We start from the raw sequence: 18813 nt of genomic DNA on the forward strand, positions 1-18813 counted from the left end.
TAAGACGTCCAACAACTGAGAAGCTTTTGAAGCGAAACTTCTGCCCGTCTGCCTTGCAATCCCACTCCCGGAAGTAACTAATATTAAAGTTCAGAAAATATCTTTGCACACCATTCTCCAAGCTCACGTAACTATATACAAGCACATGTGGAGTGTTTCTTCCCTCCCGCCTTCTTCCTTCCTTCCTCAACAAAACAGGGTAATCAACACATCAAAATTCTTCCATTAAGGTTTAGAAACCAGCAATACTTGTTGGATATGAACTGCTTTGTCTGGCCCAGAGTCAGAACTGGCCAAATTACTGCATGTTGTCTCTTCTCTCTCCCCCCACCACACACCCTTCCCGTCTACGGGAGGGATAATGGGCAGTGAGCCAGCAAGAGAGGATGGTGATTTTTCTTGGTTTACGTAACCAGCACAGCCAGTCCTTCTCAAAAGCAGAGGAGGTTACCCAGGAGCCCCTGCCTAATCTCATCAATGCAGAGGCATGGAGCTCCCAGATCTCTGTACTTTGTTTGATGTCAAGAGTCTTCATGCTCAGAAACAGAGACACAGATGTAGAGAACAAACGTATGGACACCAAGGGGGGAAAGTGGCGGGGGGGGTGGTGGTGGTGAGATGAATTGGGGGATTGGAATTGACATGTATACACTGATGTGTATAAAATGGACGACTAATAAGAACCTGCTGTATAAAAAAATAAAATAAAATAAAATTCAAAAAAAACAAAGAGTCTTCCTGCTCGGTGGGGAAGCTCACACCATCTGGGGGTCCTTGATGGCTCCATGAGAGTTTCTGGATTGCTTCTGAATGGGACCAGATTTGACCCTTCCAATAACAAAAGCTCCTATGGAGGGCAGTTAAAGCCATTTGTATAATTTAGTTAATGTATTAATTAATCTTTGTTCCATAGCTATGCCTGGAAGGAGAGAGACAGATTCAGAGAAAGAGGCACCAGAGGGACACTATACGCTGAAAATGTTTGAGGCTAATAAGATCAATGAATACAAGTACTCCTCAATTTCAAGAGTCCAGTTCACAGAACGGTAGAAGCCTTACCTGATACCCCACAGGATACATATACCTACCCACACCACCCTCTCTCACACACACTCATAACTCACACAGAGACACATGCAGAAAGAATTGTATCTTTATTTTCACCCGCCCTCCCTGCACCAACCAGCCTAAGCCCGGCTCTCCACCTGCATATCACACTCTCCCCAGTACTGGCTGAGGTTCTTCTACAACCCTACAAACTCCATCAAAACTGACCCTTAGCAAAGACCTTGCAATCAGACACTGAAATAGAAATTAGAAGTCACTGAAAACAGTCACCTTTCCCAGGGTGTTATCAGTCAGTGGCTGAGTGAAGCTCTTATTTTGTTTAATAAAAATAGGGTATCCTCTTCACTCTGACACCAAAAGCACTAGTGGCCCACGTATTAGTTTAGCCCTGCTCACATAAGCATAAATGTACACACTTGCGAAACACACCACACACACACACACACACACACACTCCTCAATCACCACCATCATCATTGCAATACAAACAACACAATTCAATACAATATAATACAATACAACACATGGTGTTGGTATTCTTATAATTCCTTCTAGACTGTGAGCTTCCTAAAGGACAAAGATCCATGAGACAGTCTTATGTTTGCAGTCCCTTGGTAGAATGTCTAATAGATAAACCAGCAGGGTGGCTTGACAGATAATTAGCATCATGATGAAATCTTAAAACTAGAAGAGAAAAAAAAAAAAACTAGAAGAGATTACAAAAGTCATCTAGATCCTATATCCATTTAAATGGTCATCCAGCTTGTGCCAACAAAGCTCAACCAACCCTCCACCTTTGAATAAAGACCACCCATCCACAGGGAGCTCAGTTGAAATGCTCTCTACTTTGAGTCAAAACATCTTCTCTGAAGCCGCAACCCATCAATCCCTTGTATTCATTAGTCTTTTCCCACATCTACATGAAAGACCTTCAGATATTTGAAGTCTGCTCCCATGGTTCCCAGATCTTTTTCTGATGAAGCATAATAGTTCATTCAATTGTTCCTTATCCTTTCAACATGTCTTGGGATGCCTTTACCATCCTTTTTACATGCCTTTGTTTTCAAGAGTGGGTGGAGAGAGGGGCTAAATTCAAATGTTAATAAGGAGGATGTGGGTAAAATACATGTATGAGTCTGGCCCTGCTTGTGGTAATGAAGGAGTGATTGGGCTGGTGGTTAAGAGGCCCATCTTACCAAAATGCCTTCAAATGAGAACACAGACTTCATGAAAGACAAATATAATATGTATTGGGGCTAGATTCACCCACTGAACTAGATATTTCCTGAATCACAACGACCAGAACTGATCTCAAAAGTCTGGGTGTCGTTTGGCCAGCTCAAAAAAAAAGAATGATGTTAATATCCCACTGGAGTAACTATACTTCTGTTAATGCTGCAAACATTACATTAACCTTTTAGGATGTGACATTCTGCTGACTCACAACAGGCTCTCTGTGAACTAAAGCCTGGAATTATTTTATAGGGCTGTTATTGTTTTTCTTAAATGCAGTTTTAAGACTCTATGTTTATTCCTTCTAAATTTTACCTTTTCAGATTCAGCCCATCTTTCCAATCTGTCAAGATTCTTCTGAGTATAGACTTTGCCATTTTTGCCATCCCATGCAAATATTCCCCTTGCTAGTTTCATGTAACCTATAATTATGATAAGCATTTTTATTGATATAATTCACATACCATAAAATCCACCCTTTTATATTGTACAATCAGTGATTTTTAATATTTGCAAAGTTATACAACCATCACTACTACCTAATTCCAGAAAATTTTCATCAGCCTAAAAAGAAACTCTATTCCCATTAGCAGTCCCCATCCCTCCTCCCTCCATCCTCTGGCAATCATGAATTTCTGTCTCTATGTAGTTGCCTGTTATGGACATCTCATAGAAATGGATTCATATAATATATGGTCTTTTGTGTGTGGCTTCCTTCACTTAGAATCACGTTTTTTAAGATGCATTCATGTTGTAGCATTTATCAGTACTTTATTTCTACGGCCAAATACTAGTATATTGTATGGATTCAGCACACTTTGTCTATTCATTCTTCAGTTAACATACACTTGGATTGTTTCCAATTTTGAATGTTATAAATAATGCTACTATGAATATTCATGTGGAAGTTTTTTTTGTGGACAGATGTTTTCAATTCTCTTGAGTATATACCTAAAAGTGGAATGGCTGGGTCATATGGTAACTCTATGTTTAGCTCTTTTGAAGAAATGCCAAATCATTTTCCACATCAGCTGAACAATTTTACATTCCCACCAGCAGTGTATGAGGGTTCTGACTTCTCCACATCCTTGTCAACACTTATTATTGTTTGGTTTTGATTATATTTATCCTAGTGGCTATGAAGTGGTATTTCACTGTGGTTTTTATTTGTAGCTCCCTAAAGACTAATGCTATTGAGCATTAGCCCATTTCATGGGCTTTCTGACCATGTGGATATCTTTGGAGAATGTCTATTCAAATCTTAGCCCAATTTTTAGTTGGATCATTAGTCTTTTTATTATTGAGTTGTAGGAGTTCTTTATATATTTTAGATACATGATTTTTTAAAGTATTTTGGATATTTTATCAGATACATGATTTGCAAATATTTACTCTTACTCTGTGGGTTGTATTTTCAATTTCCTGATGTCGTTCTTTGAAACACAAAAGTTTCAAATTTTGATGAAGCCCAATTTATCTAATTTTTTCCTTTGTTGCTTGTGCTTTCAGTGCCACAGTTAAGATGCATTGCCTAATCTAAGATCACAAAGACTTACACTTTTCTAAGGCTTTTACAGTCTTAGCTCTTACATTTATATATTAAATCCACTTTGAGTTATTTTTTGCATATGGTGTGAGGTAAGGGTTCAACATCATTCTTTTGCATGGATACACAGTTGTGTAGTTGTACCAGCACCACTTTCCTCATAGAATTGTCTTGGCACCCTTGTCAAAAATGAATTGCCTACAAATATAAGGGTTTATTTCTGTACTCTCAATTCCATTCCATTTTTATATGTCTAGCCTTATGCCAGTAATGCACTGTCTTTATTACTGTGGCTTTGTAGGACAAACATATTTTTGAATGTTACAGAAATCAATTATAGAAATGTTGAACAAGACGGGTCTAAGGAAAGAGCCCTGCGGCACTAGAATATAAGTTCCATGAAGGCAGGAGCTTTGTCTCCTTTGGTCACTAGTACATTCTCAGTACCTAGAAAAGGGTCTGACACATGGTAAAGCTCTGACTAAATATCTGTTGACACTGAATGACTGAATAAAAAATATGATTAGAATCCACTATCAAATTACAACCACATATGAATCTACTTACTTGGAGCAGCATTCTGCCTTCTCCTTCCATCAAGTCTGGAAAGCTCATGCGGAAGACCTTGCCAAATATTTTGCTGAAGTCTAAAGGGCACTTATTTTAACACTCAGTGTCAGAATACCGTATATGACATCCATCAACTTAGAGTTACCAGAAGAACAGTAACTTAGACCATTCCTGGCACAGGCAGGACACCACCTGATGACTTAAGGAAATCCTCTTACCTATTCCTTTAAAACAGTTATTACCAACTTAGAAGAATTGCAAAATCCTATAGCAACCACATTCATATCATTTAATAACCCCTGTCTGGTAAGTTAATACTCTGAGATGTCCCATTTGCCCTTTTCGGAAGAGGAAGCCCAGGAAGCAGCAATGAAAAACAAGCAAAAAAAGACCGTGCACACACCCGCAACACTGGCTCTGCCAGAGCTCTCCCTGCTTCTGAATGGGACCTAGATGATTGAAAGATGACAGCGTGGGGAGATTTCACCAAAAAATGAAAGAAACATCAACAAAGAAAAGGAGAGATTTCAACTTTTCCCATAGATTAACGACTAACAGTTTTATTTTTTAAAGTTCAATTTTTTTCTTAACTGTATGTGAAAGCTGACTTTTCAGCTGTGTGTTTGTATATAGGACTGTTAGGTCTCTGAATTTCATTGAAGGTTTATATTCTGGGGTTTATGTTTTGGGTACAGATCTGCATACAAATACTGATACTGACATCAGCTCCCAAGAGAGCCTGCCTTGTAGAAATATCCTTGCCTGAAATCTCACGAACTTTCAGGCTCCAGCCTTATGTACTAATGCTGCCTCCTTGCTGAAAAAAAATCATCACAATTTTCAGTTGAGATCACTACACAAATTACCTCACTTAATCTTCTCAGTTGAAATAGATATTGTTCTCTGCTATACAGATGAGAACAGCAAGGCTGAGAGAAGTTAAGAAAATTTCTATTCATAATCAGAGGAGCCAAGACTCAAACCCAGGTCAGTCTGACACCAAACTGCATGTCCTTAGCCACTGTATATCCTGCCTCCCAAATGAATATAATGCACTAAAAATACACACAGGTGGTTTTAAATGAAGACAGGCTGCCTGAGCACATGATTGTCTTCTGAGTAAAATCCAACTGCCCTTCTTCCTCTAGATCCTTGCCCTGGACTTTGCCAATTCAAATGCCCATAATCTCAAGCCCACTGCCTTCTCTTTTTATTTTATTTTATTTTTTTTTTTTTTGCAGTACGCGGGCCTCTCGCTGTTGTGGCCTCTCCCGTGGCGGAGCACAGGCTCCGGACGCGCAGGCTCAGCGGCCATGGCTCACGGGCCCAGCCGCTCCGTGGCACGTGGGAGCTTCCCGGACCGGGGCACGAACCCGTGTCCCCTGCATCGGCAAGCGGACTCTCAACCACTGCACCACCAGGGAAGCCCCTGAGTTGATTTTTAACATTAAGGGTCCAACTTCATTCTTCTGTACATGGATATCCAGGTTTCCCAGCACCACTTATTAAAGAAATTATTCTTTCCCTATTGTGTAGTCTTGGCAATCTTGTTAAAGATAATTTGACAGTGTGTGCTTGGATCTAGTTCTAGACTCTCTATTCTGTTCCATTGGTCTATATGTCTGCCATTGTGCCAATATCATACTGTTTTGATTAGCACAGCTTCGTATTGTTTCGAAGTCTAAGTGGAAACACATCCCTGTGCATGGATTGAAAGACTCAATATTGTTAAAATGTCCATACTATCTAAAGTGATCTACAGATTCAATCCAATGCCTATTAAAAATTCCAATGGCATATTTTGCAGAAATAGGAAAAAAATCCTAAAATTCATGTGGAATCACAAGGATCCTGATAGCCAAAATGATCTTGTGAAATAAGAACAAAGATCAATAAGTGGTTTTCCTCTTGCTGCTTCTTGCAGATCAACCCACTAACAAGACCACAGCAGTAATTTTTGCACGTCTATGACACACTCTCTCTTTGAACACTAGCTTTGAGAGGAAACTTGGATGTCATTCAGATGCACGAATCCCAGATACCCAAAGCCTGCTTAAGCACCTCAAGTCCAATATAGCTAACTTCTAAAAGTAAACCCAGTTTAGAGCAACTCATGCAGAGATCTTAACAGTTTCCTCATTCGTCCCCAGTCTTGACAAAACTCCTATAATTTTTGCTCATCAGTATCAGTTCTCCAATCATCACCACCACTGCGAAAATGCCGTGATATTTTCAAAGAAAAGTCCCATAACTAATTTTTTTTCCCAACTGCCAAACACCTCCACCTTATTTCATACAGAAATGTCTCCACATAGGTTCACCCGTAACAACTGCAGCTCCCATGAACACAGTCTTTGGGGTTAGAACATGGTTTAAATCCTAATCTCATCATCTATCAGCTGTGTGTCTCTACACAACTCATTTAATAAACCTAAGCCTCAATTTCCTCACCTAAAACTGGCTACAGTAATGATACCTCTATCAAAGATTTGTCATAAAGATGAAATAATACAGCGCCTGGCACTTAGCAAAGCCTGCATGATAATCATTATTATTATTAATATTATTTTGGTTTCATTTTCCTTTATTTTTTTAAAAAAGCCCCTAAATTCTGTGGCCTCCAGGAAGCATCAGAGAAACGAAGTGCCATTTCTGTACACTTTGTAAGGCAAAACCTAGATGCACACGCCGCGGGGAACGGCCCCAGTTGCTCTGACCGCGCAGCACTCTGGCCTCCGGGAGACCACGCTGACCGCTCGAACCTGGCCCACTGTGGGTCTGGGACTGGCTTTAAGACGCTTATCTCCCACGGCTCGGCCGGCAGCGCCGAGCCAACACAAGAAAACCAGGCACACCTGGCACCACCCAAGGGGCCCAGTGGTGGCCGCCCAGAGGTCTGGGGCAGCGGCCCTGGGGCAGCGGCTGGAGTAGGTGCGCAGGAACTCCCCGCCGGCCACACCTGCCGGCCCAGGCTTCGGAGCAGCATTTCGGCTGGGGGCCGCCCTCACCCAGCCTTCCCCTTTGGCCTGGGGAGGCCCAGGGCGGGCTCACCTCTGGCAGCAACGTCCCACAGCGACCCCAGTAGAAAACGGCCTCCGGACAAAGGGAGAAAAGCTGCACTTTATGGCACTAACGGGGCCGGCGGCTGCACTACTTACTCAGTAGACACTGGCGGAGACGCAAGGCAGAGCGGCCGCTGGAGTTTTCTTTTCTCCTTGTTTTAAATAGCTAATGCTCTTGGAAGGGCGGACCAGACACAGGTGTAAGGAATCTCGTCCAAAGTCTCATGTAAAGTAAGTGATCCCACGTGGGGAGGGCAGCTCTGCCGGCCTGGCCGTCTGCGTCCGGCTGCGGCCACATGGCCATGGCCAAGCTGGCCCCGAGGGGCTGCAGCGGGAGGATTCAGGGACCACCACTCCAGGGTCACTTGCGTGGCTCCAGTGATTTTCTCTTTCTCCTCTGAAGGAAACAGCAGCACTTGGTGTCGTCAGCCACCTCCACGTCTGCAGGGACTGTGATGGGGACACTGAAGTGACCAGCGGTGGTGTCGTCGGCATTCAGCTCCCCGTGGATGGAGTTCAGTGCCTGGTTTTTGCTGTGTAGCAAGGCTTTGTCCCGAGCCTGAGGCTGCGAGGGCAGGTTGGTGTGGACCGTGCCATAGGCGTGGGCCGGGGCTTCCCGGCCCAGTCGGACTGGTAACCAAACACAAAGCGGCTGCGGTCAGAGGTAGTGAAGAACTTGTGCAGGTAGTCAGAGTTCAGCTTCTCGAAGAAGTCCAGGCGCCGCCCGTAGCACAGGTACGTGGCCATCTCCGGGAACCTCTCGGGGAGGCTCTCGGTGGGCGTGGCCCGCTTGGTGTCCCGGATCTTCAGCTGGCGCTCCTTGAGCGTGTGGGCCTTGAGCCTCTGCCCGCGCAGGCTGTCGCACAGGAAGCACGTAGCCCAGCGCCTCCAGGCCCTCACAACGGCTCTGGTCCTTGCCCAGATGAGTGTTGAGGCTTATGTAGCACGTCGTGCTCGCAGTACGGGATGTGCTTCTTGGTCTCGGGGTTGATGGACTCCTTGGCTAGGCCGGAGTCAGTCGATGATTGTGGATGGCGTGCCCGGCAGCCCAGCCGGGAAGTTCTCGGGCTTCACGTCCCGGTAGGTGAGGCCCTTGGTGTGCATGTACTTCATGCGCCTGACCAGCTGGATTGCGATCCTGAGCACCATTTTGAGCGTCAACTTCTGGTTGCACGGGTGGAACAGGTCCTCCAGGCCAGACCCGAGCAGCTCCAGCTCCGTGGCGTTGTAGTACTTCCCTCACAGGCCGAAGTAGTAGACCTGGCGCATGCCCTCTGCGGCGCTGAGCTGAGCTTAGAAGCTGTACTCCAGGTGCAGCTGCGGCGCCTGGGACTTGATGGGCTTCAACTTGATATAGTTAAGTATTCATTTGTATAGCGATTCTTTTCTAGCCGGAGCTCCCCAAAGTTGCTAACTGGCTGTCTACTCTCCCCAAATCTCTTAAATGACCCTGTCTGTGATTTAGGTTCCAAGAGGTCATGAAGTGAACCGAGATCACCTATTAATGTTAAATGAGCCTGTAAGTGAATGTCGGGCAGCACATCAAAACCACTGTTAGCAGCTACTCTGAGGAAGTTCCTCTCTTAAAGGACCAGCCGCCCTTTCATAAAAGACCACTTTTTTCTATGAATAATATATATAAGAGTAGGGAAGAAAACGTTTCCATTAAGCAATATCAATTCTCAACACACTGGATATAATCTCTTATGCCTCCATAGTTAAAAATTAAACACAAAGTATTATGTTAAAAAACTCCAAAGCTGATTTTTATGTACTCTTTTTCTCCAAAAACATCATTCTTACCAGCCTTTCAATATAATTATATTCCAGGGCAAAACATGCAGGTAGAAAAGAATAAATCAATATATAATCTTCCTTTAAAGTCCTAGCTTAGATTTTATGATGTGTACAGGATGTTCAAAAAAAAAAAATCAGATCTGAAATTTTCCACAATGAACATATATAGTATATTCCATTATTTTGTTATTTTAAAAGGGAAAATCATGCAAAATATCAGATCTCTTGTATTTTTAGACACAAGAGACTTTCATTGACTGTGCAGGCTTTCATTGACTGTGTGAGTTTCTGTTAACCTATTTCTAGATCTTAAGTCCCTGACAAATAGCTGGTGCTTAATGTATATTTTTCTAAATAAATAAATACTAATATTAAATAAAAACTAAGAAGATATTTGAGGTTGGGACAGTTCAATGTTTTCCCAATATTATTGCCCAGTGGATTTCCCCCTCCTCTGCTCCACTTCCCTCTTTACTAAATAAAAAAAGAGCAATTTCAAGGAAACTATAACTGGGAAGTAGAAGGATTCTTACTGTTGTCCTTAATTCACTTAGGACAAACATTCTCATCTTATTTATTTAAGAAAGTCCATGTGAAAGTCATTGAACTCAGAAAAGCATGGGCATCTATCTTCTTAAGCTATGAAAGTAAAAATAATGATAATAATATATTTAATTACAAGAAAAAATTTGGTTGTATGCATTTCGATCAACTTACCCAAATTGATTAAAATTCGAATCACAGGATTTCTAAAGCTGGAAAGATTCTTACATGTCTTGGAATCTAACCCTTCCTTTTTAAAATTGTGGAAGCTGAGGTAGAAGAAGTTAAGTGATTGTCCCAAAGATACAGAACTAGTAAATGGCAGACAGACTTGTTCCCAGGTACCTAATTCCAATTTCAACACATGTTCCATTTCACTTCACTGTACTATAAACCCCTTAGTGTTTTACAGACTGATAATAAAAATTAGTTAATAAAGATGATGGTGATAATGAAATTTCACTGTGCTGGAAACAGGAAAATGAGGTCAGTTAGCTGGCATTTGGTGATGCTTTTGTTAAGGCAGACCATCTATTATTTTCCATCTCCCTCTGCATTTAAAACAAATCTATGTACTTTGCTTTAAAAAAGCCTTAGGCAACTAAGTATTATTCATTAAAACATTTAAGACAACTGACAGCTCCTAGTAATACACTTCCAGAACAGAACAAGCAGGATAAAGATAACTTAGCAACTGCATACACATAGAATTTTTCTACTGATACCCTAATCCCCTGCTGCCCAATTTTTTTAAAGCGGGCTTTTATTGTACCATAAAAATGAACAAGCTGAAGCTTTCACATCCGGAGAAAGGTTGGTACCTGCATGGAAAATGTTTTGCCTTCAGGAGTCCAGGATGAGAGAAGACCGTTATTACTCCTAGGTAAGGACAACTAATATGCGATAGAACTGGGTATTGAAATTCCATTTGTGAGTAGCACATAAAGTACAGCTTTAGCAAGAGGATTCCATTTCTAAGTATAAGATGATTACTGATGCAAGGTTGGTCTTGTTACCACTAATATGACTTTGTCTTTTAAAAACCAAAAACCCATCTTTGGAGAACTATTTGACAGTAGCTATGAAAGCTAGGCACCTGCATCCACTATACACCGGAAATTCCACTCATCGGTATATACCTGACTAAAATGCATTTCTATATGAGTCAAAAGACATACACAAGAATGTTCATAGCAGCCCTGTTCAAAATAGCCCCAAACTGGAAGCTACTCAAATGGCCATCAAAAATAGGATGGATAAACACATTGTGATATAATCACACAATGGAATACCACTTTGCAGTGATAGTGGGTAAACTACAGCTACTGTCAGTAACACGAACAGATTTTTACAAAAACATATTGTAGAGTAAAAGAAGCCACCTACGGGAAAAGTTTGCACTGTATGATTCTGTTATATAAAATTTTAAAGTGATCCTATTAATCTATGGTGTTACAAATCCAGTTAATGCTTCCCCTTGGCGGGGGGGGTGGGGGTGGTGGTGACTGAAAGGGGCACAAGGAGGATTTGGGGGAGGGTGCTAACTCTGTTTTCTTTCGTGATCAGGGTCCTGGTTATACAGGGTCGCTATCTTTGTTTAAATGCATTGACCTATACGCTTATGATTTGTAAGTTCATATGAGTGTATGTATATGTCATTTAAAAAGTCTGAAACCCTAAACATTTTCCTATAAAAACATCATAGGGCGAGAGTGACACATTAGTAGAAGCGATGTACCATCAGTAAGATAAAGAATGACTGCACCGGGCTTCCCTGGTGGCGCAGTGGTTGAGAGTCCGCCTGCCGATGCAGGGGACACGGGTTCGTGCCCCAGTCCGGGAAGATCCCACATGCCGCGGAGCGGCTGGGCCCGTGAGCCATGGCCGCTGAGCCTGCGCGTCCGCAGTACTTATTATGAGCCAATACAGTGTTAGGCATTTATATAATCTTCACAATAGCTTTCAAAGGCAGATACTATTGGCCTCATTTTACAGAGAAGGAAACAGACTCTGAGAGAGGATGAAGCCTATGCAAGTTATGCTACTACTAAATAAGGGAAGAGAGATTCAAATTTGGGACCACTGACTCCTCAGGCTGTTTTCATATAGCACAGTTTCTATAGAGGTCAATAGCCCTTTGACAAAATGTCTGCATTCCCTAGAGAAAAGAACCAAAGGGTTCTTTTCAACTCTGCTTTAAGTCTATCCTAACACCAGGGAGTATTCCAAGTGCAAGAAAAAACACAACCACCCTTTTGCCTGAAAAACAATCTTAAATAGCAGGGGTAGTGAAGGTATAAGTTTTTAATAATTTTCATCACTGGGTTAAAACACTTTCTCAATCAAGCCCAATATTCTTTCAGAAATGATGGTATCCAAGGTGTGGGTACCTTCCAAAAGGCAGGCCTCAAAAGTTTAGGTATCCACGTTCAATGTGTCTAACTTCCTTCAGACTCAAGGAAAAAAATCACTCCTAGCACTACAGAACGGGCCAACATCCAAAGAGGAAGAAACCAATGGTGCCACCCCAAAAGACTTCAGAGAAACCGTAAACCAGCTGTATTGCTTTGAGGTATCAACTCCAACTAGGAGCAGGCGTCCCCTGCAAGCTATTCCCTTACCATCACGGCTGATGCTATGACCCAGAATAAACATCTGAGTCTCCCTACCTCAGCTTCTCCACACTGCAAAAGGATGATAAGAACTCCTACTTGTCCTCAAAGGTGTTAAAAGAACGAGCTTATATCTGCAGAGAGAAGCACTGTTTGGGTGCTGAGTGACCTCCAATACAGGGAGCCTTGAACAATGCAGATTGGTGTCGGTCTTGCACAGATCACACATGTTCTCACCTCCCAACAGAGAAGGTTTGAGAGTGACCCCCTAGCTCATAATGAGACACAAAAGCAAATGGATGATGCGGAGATATATCTGGGGACTAAATGAAGAAATCAGAAGAAAAATCGGAGTGAAATTGGCCAGGCTAAAAGTGACCTACAGTAGCCCTGCCCTTGCATACAAAATCACAGGATGGACATTTGTCCTCTGCAAGCTCTCTGGCAGGGTTGGCCAGACTGGGCACTGGGAGAGTTGACTGAAACCACACCAGAGACAGCAGCCACAGAGACTCAATTAAAACTGATCTAACGTGAGAACAGAGAAGAGGATACACTGAGCTACAGGGATGGAGCAGCAGGTACTCAATGGGTATGCAAGAGTAGTAAAGCAATAGATAAATCAGACTTAATAGCTGGCTCCTGATCAGGTGACTCTCCTCCAGGGCTTCCACCTGGTGGCAAGCATGGGTGAATACTAAGAACAAGCTCCCAGGCTCTGAGTTAGGTCATTTTACATGTTTATCACACAGTCCTCTCACCAGCCCCTGAAAAGTGGGTATTATCATTTTTCAAGAAATGAGGGTCAAAGTGACAAAGTAACTTGCATTAAGACAGTGCCGCCATCACTAAAATATAGGTCTGGCTGAGACAGGAGCCCTTGCTCATTAAACTGGGTCCTCCATCTCTCATCACAGTTATTCACTGTGTATACTAGCTCTGAGCAGATCCCCAGGCCGACTCAGTAGGAAATCCAAACTATGGTACCTGGCTTTGTAGTTAAAGGGTATGGCCTGTAGTACAGTAACTGATCCAATAAGCATTTGAAGAGGTCCTGCTATGGGGCAGGCTTGTGCTAGATGAGAATAATGCAAAAAAAAGAAGACCCACTCTTTCACCTTGGCAACATCCATTGGCATCCAACAAGCATGGTGCAGCAGCCATTCTGGGCAAGTTCTCCAGCACAGACTTCAGCCACAGTTGGTGAGATGCGTAAGCAATCACAGAGGTTATGGCCCCCTTGAAAGCCATTCTCAAGGAGGCCCTCAGCAAACAGAGGATATTCTTTCGTCTGAGTTTTGACAGTTCTTTATTAATCTCCTGAGTATCACGGCTAAAAACTGCTGCATGTTCTTTTACTTTTAATTACAGTCCTATAGGAGGTTTGATTTTATTTAAAAAAAAAAACTAGTAAAATTACTGCAGAAGAAAAAAAGCTCTTAATAATTTATTCATAATGCTATTAAGACAAAGTCATGTTTTATTGGGCTCTGCATGTTTATGTTGTGTTGCAGAAGTCAATAAGAGGGAGCTTTAGTAATATATAATATCTACGAATATTCTTCATGTATGTTCACCAAACAATGTCTCAGCATCAACAAAGGATTTCAATAATTAAAAGGCATGATTTTCCCCAGTTTAACTATTTCCTACTAAAAGGGTGCCACAGACGCTTATACTGACAGCCTCTCATTCCCAGCAAAAGCAACTGCACTTTATGGGGAGAGAGATAGAGTGGAATGAATGTTAGTCCAGGAAGGGGCTCTTGTCTCCATGCTGACGCTAACTGCACATGACCTTGAGGTCTAGGTATTCTGTACGATGAAAAGATTTAGATGAGGCAATGCCCACGTCTTCCCCAGCTTTCCCACTGTGAAATAGCACTCCCCTGGGCCTTATCTTTATCCCTTCTTGATCACCACTACCTTTTGTCAGGGGTCATTTTGAAATGAGTTTCTTCTTTCCCAAATGCGCATTGCTCTTCGACTACTTAGCCTGGCTCACAGAGTTAACAGGCAGAATGGAGGCCCACTGGCTATGGAGACAAGCGGTGGTTCCCTCTCCAACTCGCTGTTTGCCCTTGATCAGGAAGTCACTTAGGAATTCCAGGCCCATCATTTCCTCACTGATGGGGGATTATGTGACAATATTTAGCTACCATGAAGGAGTGAGAGAGGATTAAATAATATGCTTGTATGGGACTTAACCAATACTTGATGTTACACTGGATACTTGGTAAATAATTACCTTTTGAGTCTCACAGAACTCATCTGAAATACCTTCCTGACTCAAGGACTAAATAGTTCCATAAGAGGGTTTAGTTCCTTTTCATTCCCTAAAAGAACTATGCCACAAGCTGAGAGCCTTGATATACCACTGCAAGCATGGATTTCCTTTGCCTTAGCTCCCGAGAATCACTAAAGAATCATGATCACTATGTTTTACAGTCTCAAATCATTTTCCCCATATTCCTTAATAGATAGACGCTTATTATGCCGTAAACATAAAGGGAAAATATCCAGTGGGTATTTTGACACTGTTAACACTCCCTCTCGGGGAGACCTTCAAGATGGCAGAGTAAAATGTGGAGATCACCTTCCTCCCCACAAATACATCAGAAATGTATCTACACGTGGAACAACTCCTACAGAACACCTACTGAACGCTGGCAGAAGACCTCAGACTTCTCAAAAGGCAAGAAACCCCCCACGTACCTGGGTAGGGCAAAAGAAAAAAGAAAAAACAGAGACAAAAGAAGAGGAACAGGACCTGCACCTCTGGGAGGGAGCTGTGAAGGAGGAAAAGCTTCCACACACTAGGAAGCCCCTTCACTGGCAGAGACCAGGGTGGGGGGAAGTTTCAGAGCCCCGGAGGAGAGCGCAGCAACAGGGGTGCCGAGGGCAAAGCGGAGAGATTCCCTTACAGAGGATCAGTGCCAACCAGCACTCAACAGCACGAAAGGCTTGTCTGCTCCCCCGCCGAGGCGGGCGGGGGCTGGGAGCTGAGGCTCCGGCTTCGGAGGTTAGACCCCAGGGACAGGGATTGGCTGCGTAAACAGAGCCTAAAGTGGGCTAGTGCGCCACAGCTAGCCGGGAAGGAGTGTAGGAAAGACTCTGGACCTGCCTAAGAGGCAAGAGACCATTGTTTTGGGGTGTGCAAGGAGAGGGGATTCAGAGCACCGCCTAAATGAGCTCGAGATGGGCGCTAGTTGCAGCTATCAGGCAGACCGCACAGACGGGCATGAAACGCTAAGGCTGCTGCTGCAGCCACCAAGAAGCCTGTGTGCGAGCACAGGTCACTATCCACACCTTCCCTCCCAGGAGTCTGTGCAGCCCACCACTGCCAGGGTCCCGTGAACCAGGGACAACTTCCCCGGGAGAACACACGGGGCGCCTCAGGCTGGTGCAACGTCACGCCAGCCTCTGCCGCCGCAGGCTCGCCCCACACTCTGTACCCCTCCCTCCCCGCGGCCTGAGAGAGCCAGAGCCCGCAAGTCAGCTGCTCCTTTAACCCCGTCCTCTCTGGGCAGGGAACAGATGCCCTCAGGCAACCTACATGCAGAGGCAGGTCTAAATCCAAAGCTGAACCCCAGGAGCTGTGCGAACAAAGAAGAGAAAGGGAAATCTCTCCGTGCCGCATCAGGAGCAACGGATTAAATCTCCACAATCAACTTGATGTACCCTGCATCTGTAGAATACCTGAATAGACAACAAATCATCCCAAAATTGAGGTGGTGGACGTTGGGAGCAACTGTAAACTTGGGGGTGCTTTCTGCATCGAATTTTTTTTCTTTTATGTTTATCTTAGTTTAGTGTTTAGAGTTTATAATCACTGGTAGATTCGTTTATTGGTTTTCTTGCTCTCTTTTTATATATATATATAGCTATATTTTTTTTTCCTTTTTCTCTTTTTCTAAGTGTGTATGTGTATGCTTTGTTGTGTTATTTTGTCTGTATAGCTTTGCTTTTACCATTTGTCCTAGGGTTCTGTCTGTCCATTTTTTAAATTTTGTTTTTTCTTTGTTTTTTAGTATAGTTTTTAGCGCTTGTTATCATTGCTGGATTTGTTCTTTGGTTTGGTTGCTCTTTCTTTTTTTTAACTACTTTTTAATTTTTTAAATTTTTAATAATTATTAAAAATTTTTTTTATTTTAATAACTTTCTTTTCTTTTATTTTTTTCTCTCTTTCCTTCTTTTTTTCTCCCTTTTATTCTAAGCCATGCGGTTGACAGCGTCTTGGTGATCCGGCCGGGTGTCAGGCCTGTGCCTCTGAGGTGGGAGAGCCAAGTGCAGGACACTGGTACACCAAAGACCTCCCAGCTCCACGTAATATCAGTGAAATCTCTCCCAGAGATCACCATCTCAATGCTAAGACCCAGCTCCACTCTATGACCAGCAAGCTACAGTGCTGGACACCCTATGCCAAACAGCTAGCAAGACAGGACACAACCCCACCCATTAGCAGAGAGGCTGCCTAAAATCATAATAAGATCACAGACACCCCAAAACACACCACTGGATGTGGTCCTGCCCACCAGAAAGACAAGATCCAGCCTCATCCACCAGAACACAGGCACCAGTCCCCTCCACCAGGAAACCAACACAACCGACTGAACCAACCTTAGCCACTGGGGTCAGACACCATAAACAACGGGAACTACGAACCTACAGCCTGTGAAAAGGAGACCCCTAACACAGTAAGTTAAGAAAAATGAGAAGACAGAGAAACACAGCAGATGAAGGAGCAAGGTAAAAACCCACCAGACCTAACAAATGAAGAGGAAATAGGCAGTCTACCTGACAAAGAATTCAGAGTAATGATAGTAAAGATGATCCAAAATCTTGAAAATAGAATGGAAAAAGTACAAGAAACATTTAACAAGGACCTAGAAGAACTAAAGAGCAAACAAACAATTATGAACAACACAATAAATGAAATTAAAAATTCTCTAAGAAGGAATCAATAGCAGAATAACTGAGGCAGAAGAACGGATAAGTGACCTGGAAGATAAAATAGTGGAAATAATTACCACAGAGCAGAATTTAAAAAAAGAATGAAAAGAACTGAGGACAGTCTTAGAGAACTCTGGGAAAACATTAAACGCACCAACATTTGAATTATAGGAGTCCCAGAAGGAGAAAAGAAAAAGAAAGGGAATGAGAAAATATTTGAAGAGATTGTAGTTGAAAATATCCCTAATATGGGAAAGGAAATAGTCAATCAAATCCAGGACGCACAGAGAGTCCCATACAGAATAAATCCAAGAAGAAAAATGCCAACATACAGGTTAATTAAACTATCAAAACTTAAATACAAAGAAAAAATATTAAAGGCAGCAAGGGAAAAACAACAAATAACATACAAGGGAATCCCCATACGGTTAACAGCTGATCTTTCACCAGAAACTCTGCAAGCCACAAGGGAGTGGCAGGACATATTTAAAGTGATGAAAGGGGAAAACCTAAAACCAAGATGACTCTCCCCAGCAAGGATCTCATTCTGATTTCACGGAGAAATTAAAACCTTTGCAGACAAGCAAAAGTTAAGAGAATTCAGCACCACCAAACCAGCTTTACAACAAATGCTAAAGGAACTTCTCTAGGCAGGAATACAAGAAAAGGAAAAGACCTACAATAACAAACCCAAACAATTAAGAATATGGTAATAGGAACATACATATTAATAATTACCTTAAATGTAAATGGATTAAATGCTCTAACCAAAAGACATAGACTGGCTGAATGGATACAAAAACAAGACCTCTATATATGCTGTCTACAAGAGACCCACTTCAGACCTAGGGACACATACAGACTGAAAGTGAGGGGATGGATAAAGATATTCCATGCAAATGGAAATCAAAAGAAAGCTGGAGTAGCAAATCTCATATCAGACAAAACAGACTTTAAAACAAAGAGTATTCCAAGAGACAAAGAAGGACACTACATAATGATCAAGGGATCAATCCAAGAAGAATATATAACAACTGTAAATATTTATGCACCCAACATAGGAGCACCTCAATAAATAAGGCAAATGGTAACAGCCATAAAAGGGGAAATCAACAGTAACACAATAATAGTAGGGGACTTTAACACCTTACTTTCACCAATGCACAGATCATCCAAAATGAAAATAAATAAGGAAACACAAGCTTTAAATGACACATTAAACAAGATGGACTTAATTGATAATTATAGGACATTCCATCCAAAAACAACAGAATACACTTTCTTCTCAAGTGCTCATAGAACATTCTCCAGGAGAGATCATAACTTAGGTCACAAATCAAGCCTTGGTAAATTTAAGAAAATTGAAATTGTATCAAGTATCTTTTCTGACCACAACGCTATGAGACTAGATATCAATTACAGGATAAAAT

General features: G+C 42.4%; 1 protein-coding gene and 1 pseudogene across 3 annotated transcripts in view; both read right to left on the reverse strand.

The window, feature by feature from the left end:
- ASTN1 (astrotactin 1) overlaps nt 1-18813 on the reverse strand; it is a 337153-nt gene that overhangs the window by 240340 nt on the left and 78000 nt on the right. The window lies entirely within an intron of this gene.
- Nucleotides 7705-13682, reverse strand: LOC116760052 (annotated as a pseudogene).

This window comes from Phocoena sinus, chromosome 1, assembly GCF_008692025.1.
Source record: "Phocoena sinus isolate mPhoSin1 chromosome 1, mPhoSin1.pri, whole genome shotgun sequence".
Lineage (NCBI taxonomy): Eukaryota > Metazoa > Chordata > Mammalia > Artiodactyla > Phocoenidae > Phocoena > Phocoena sinus.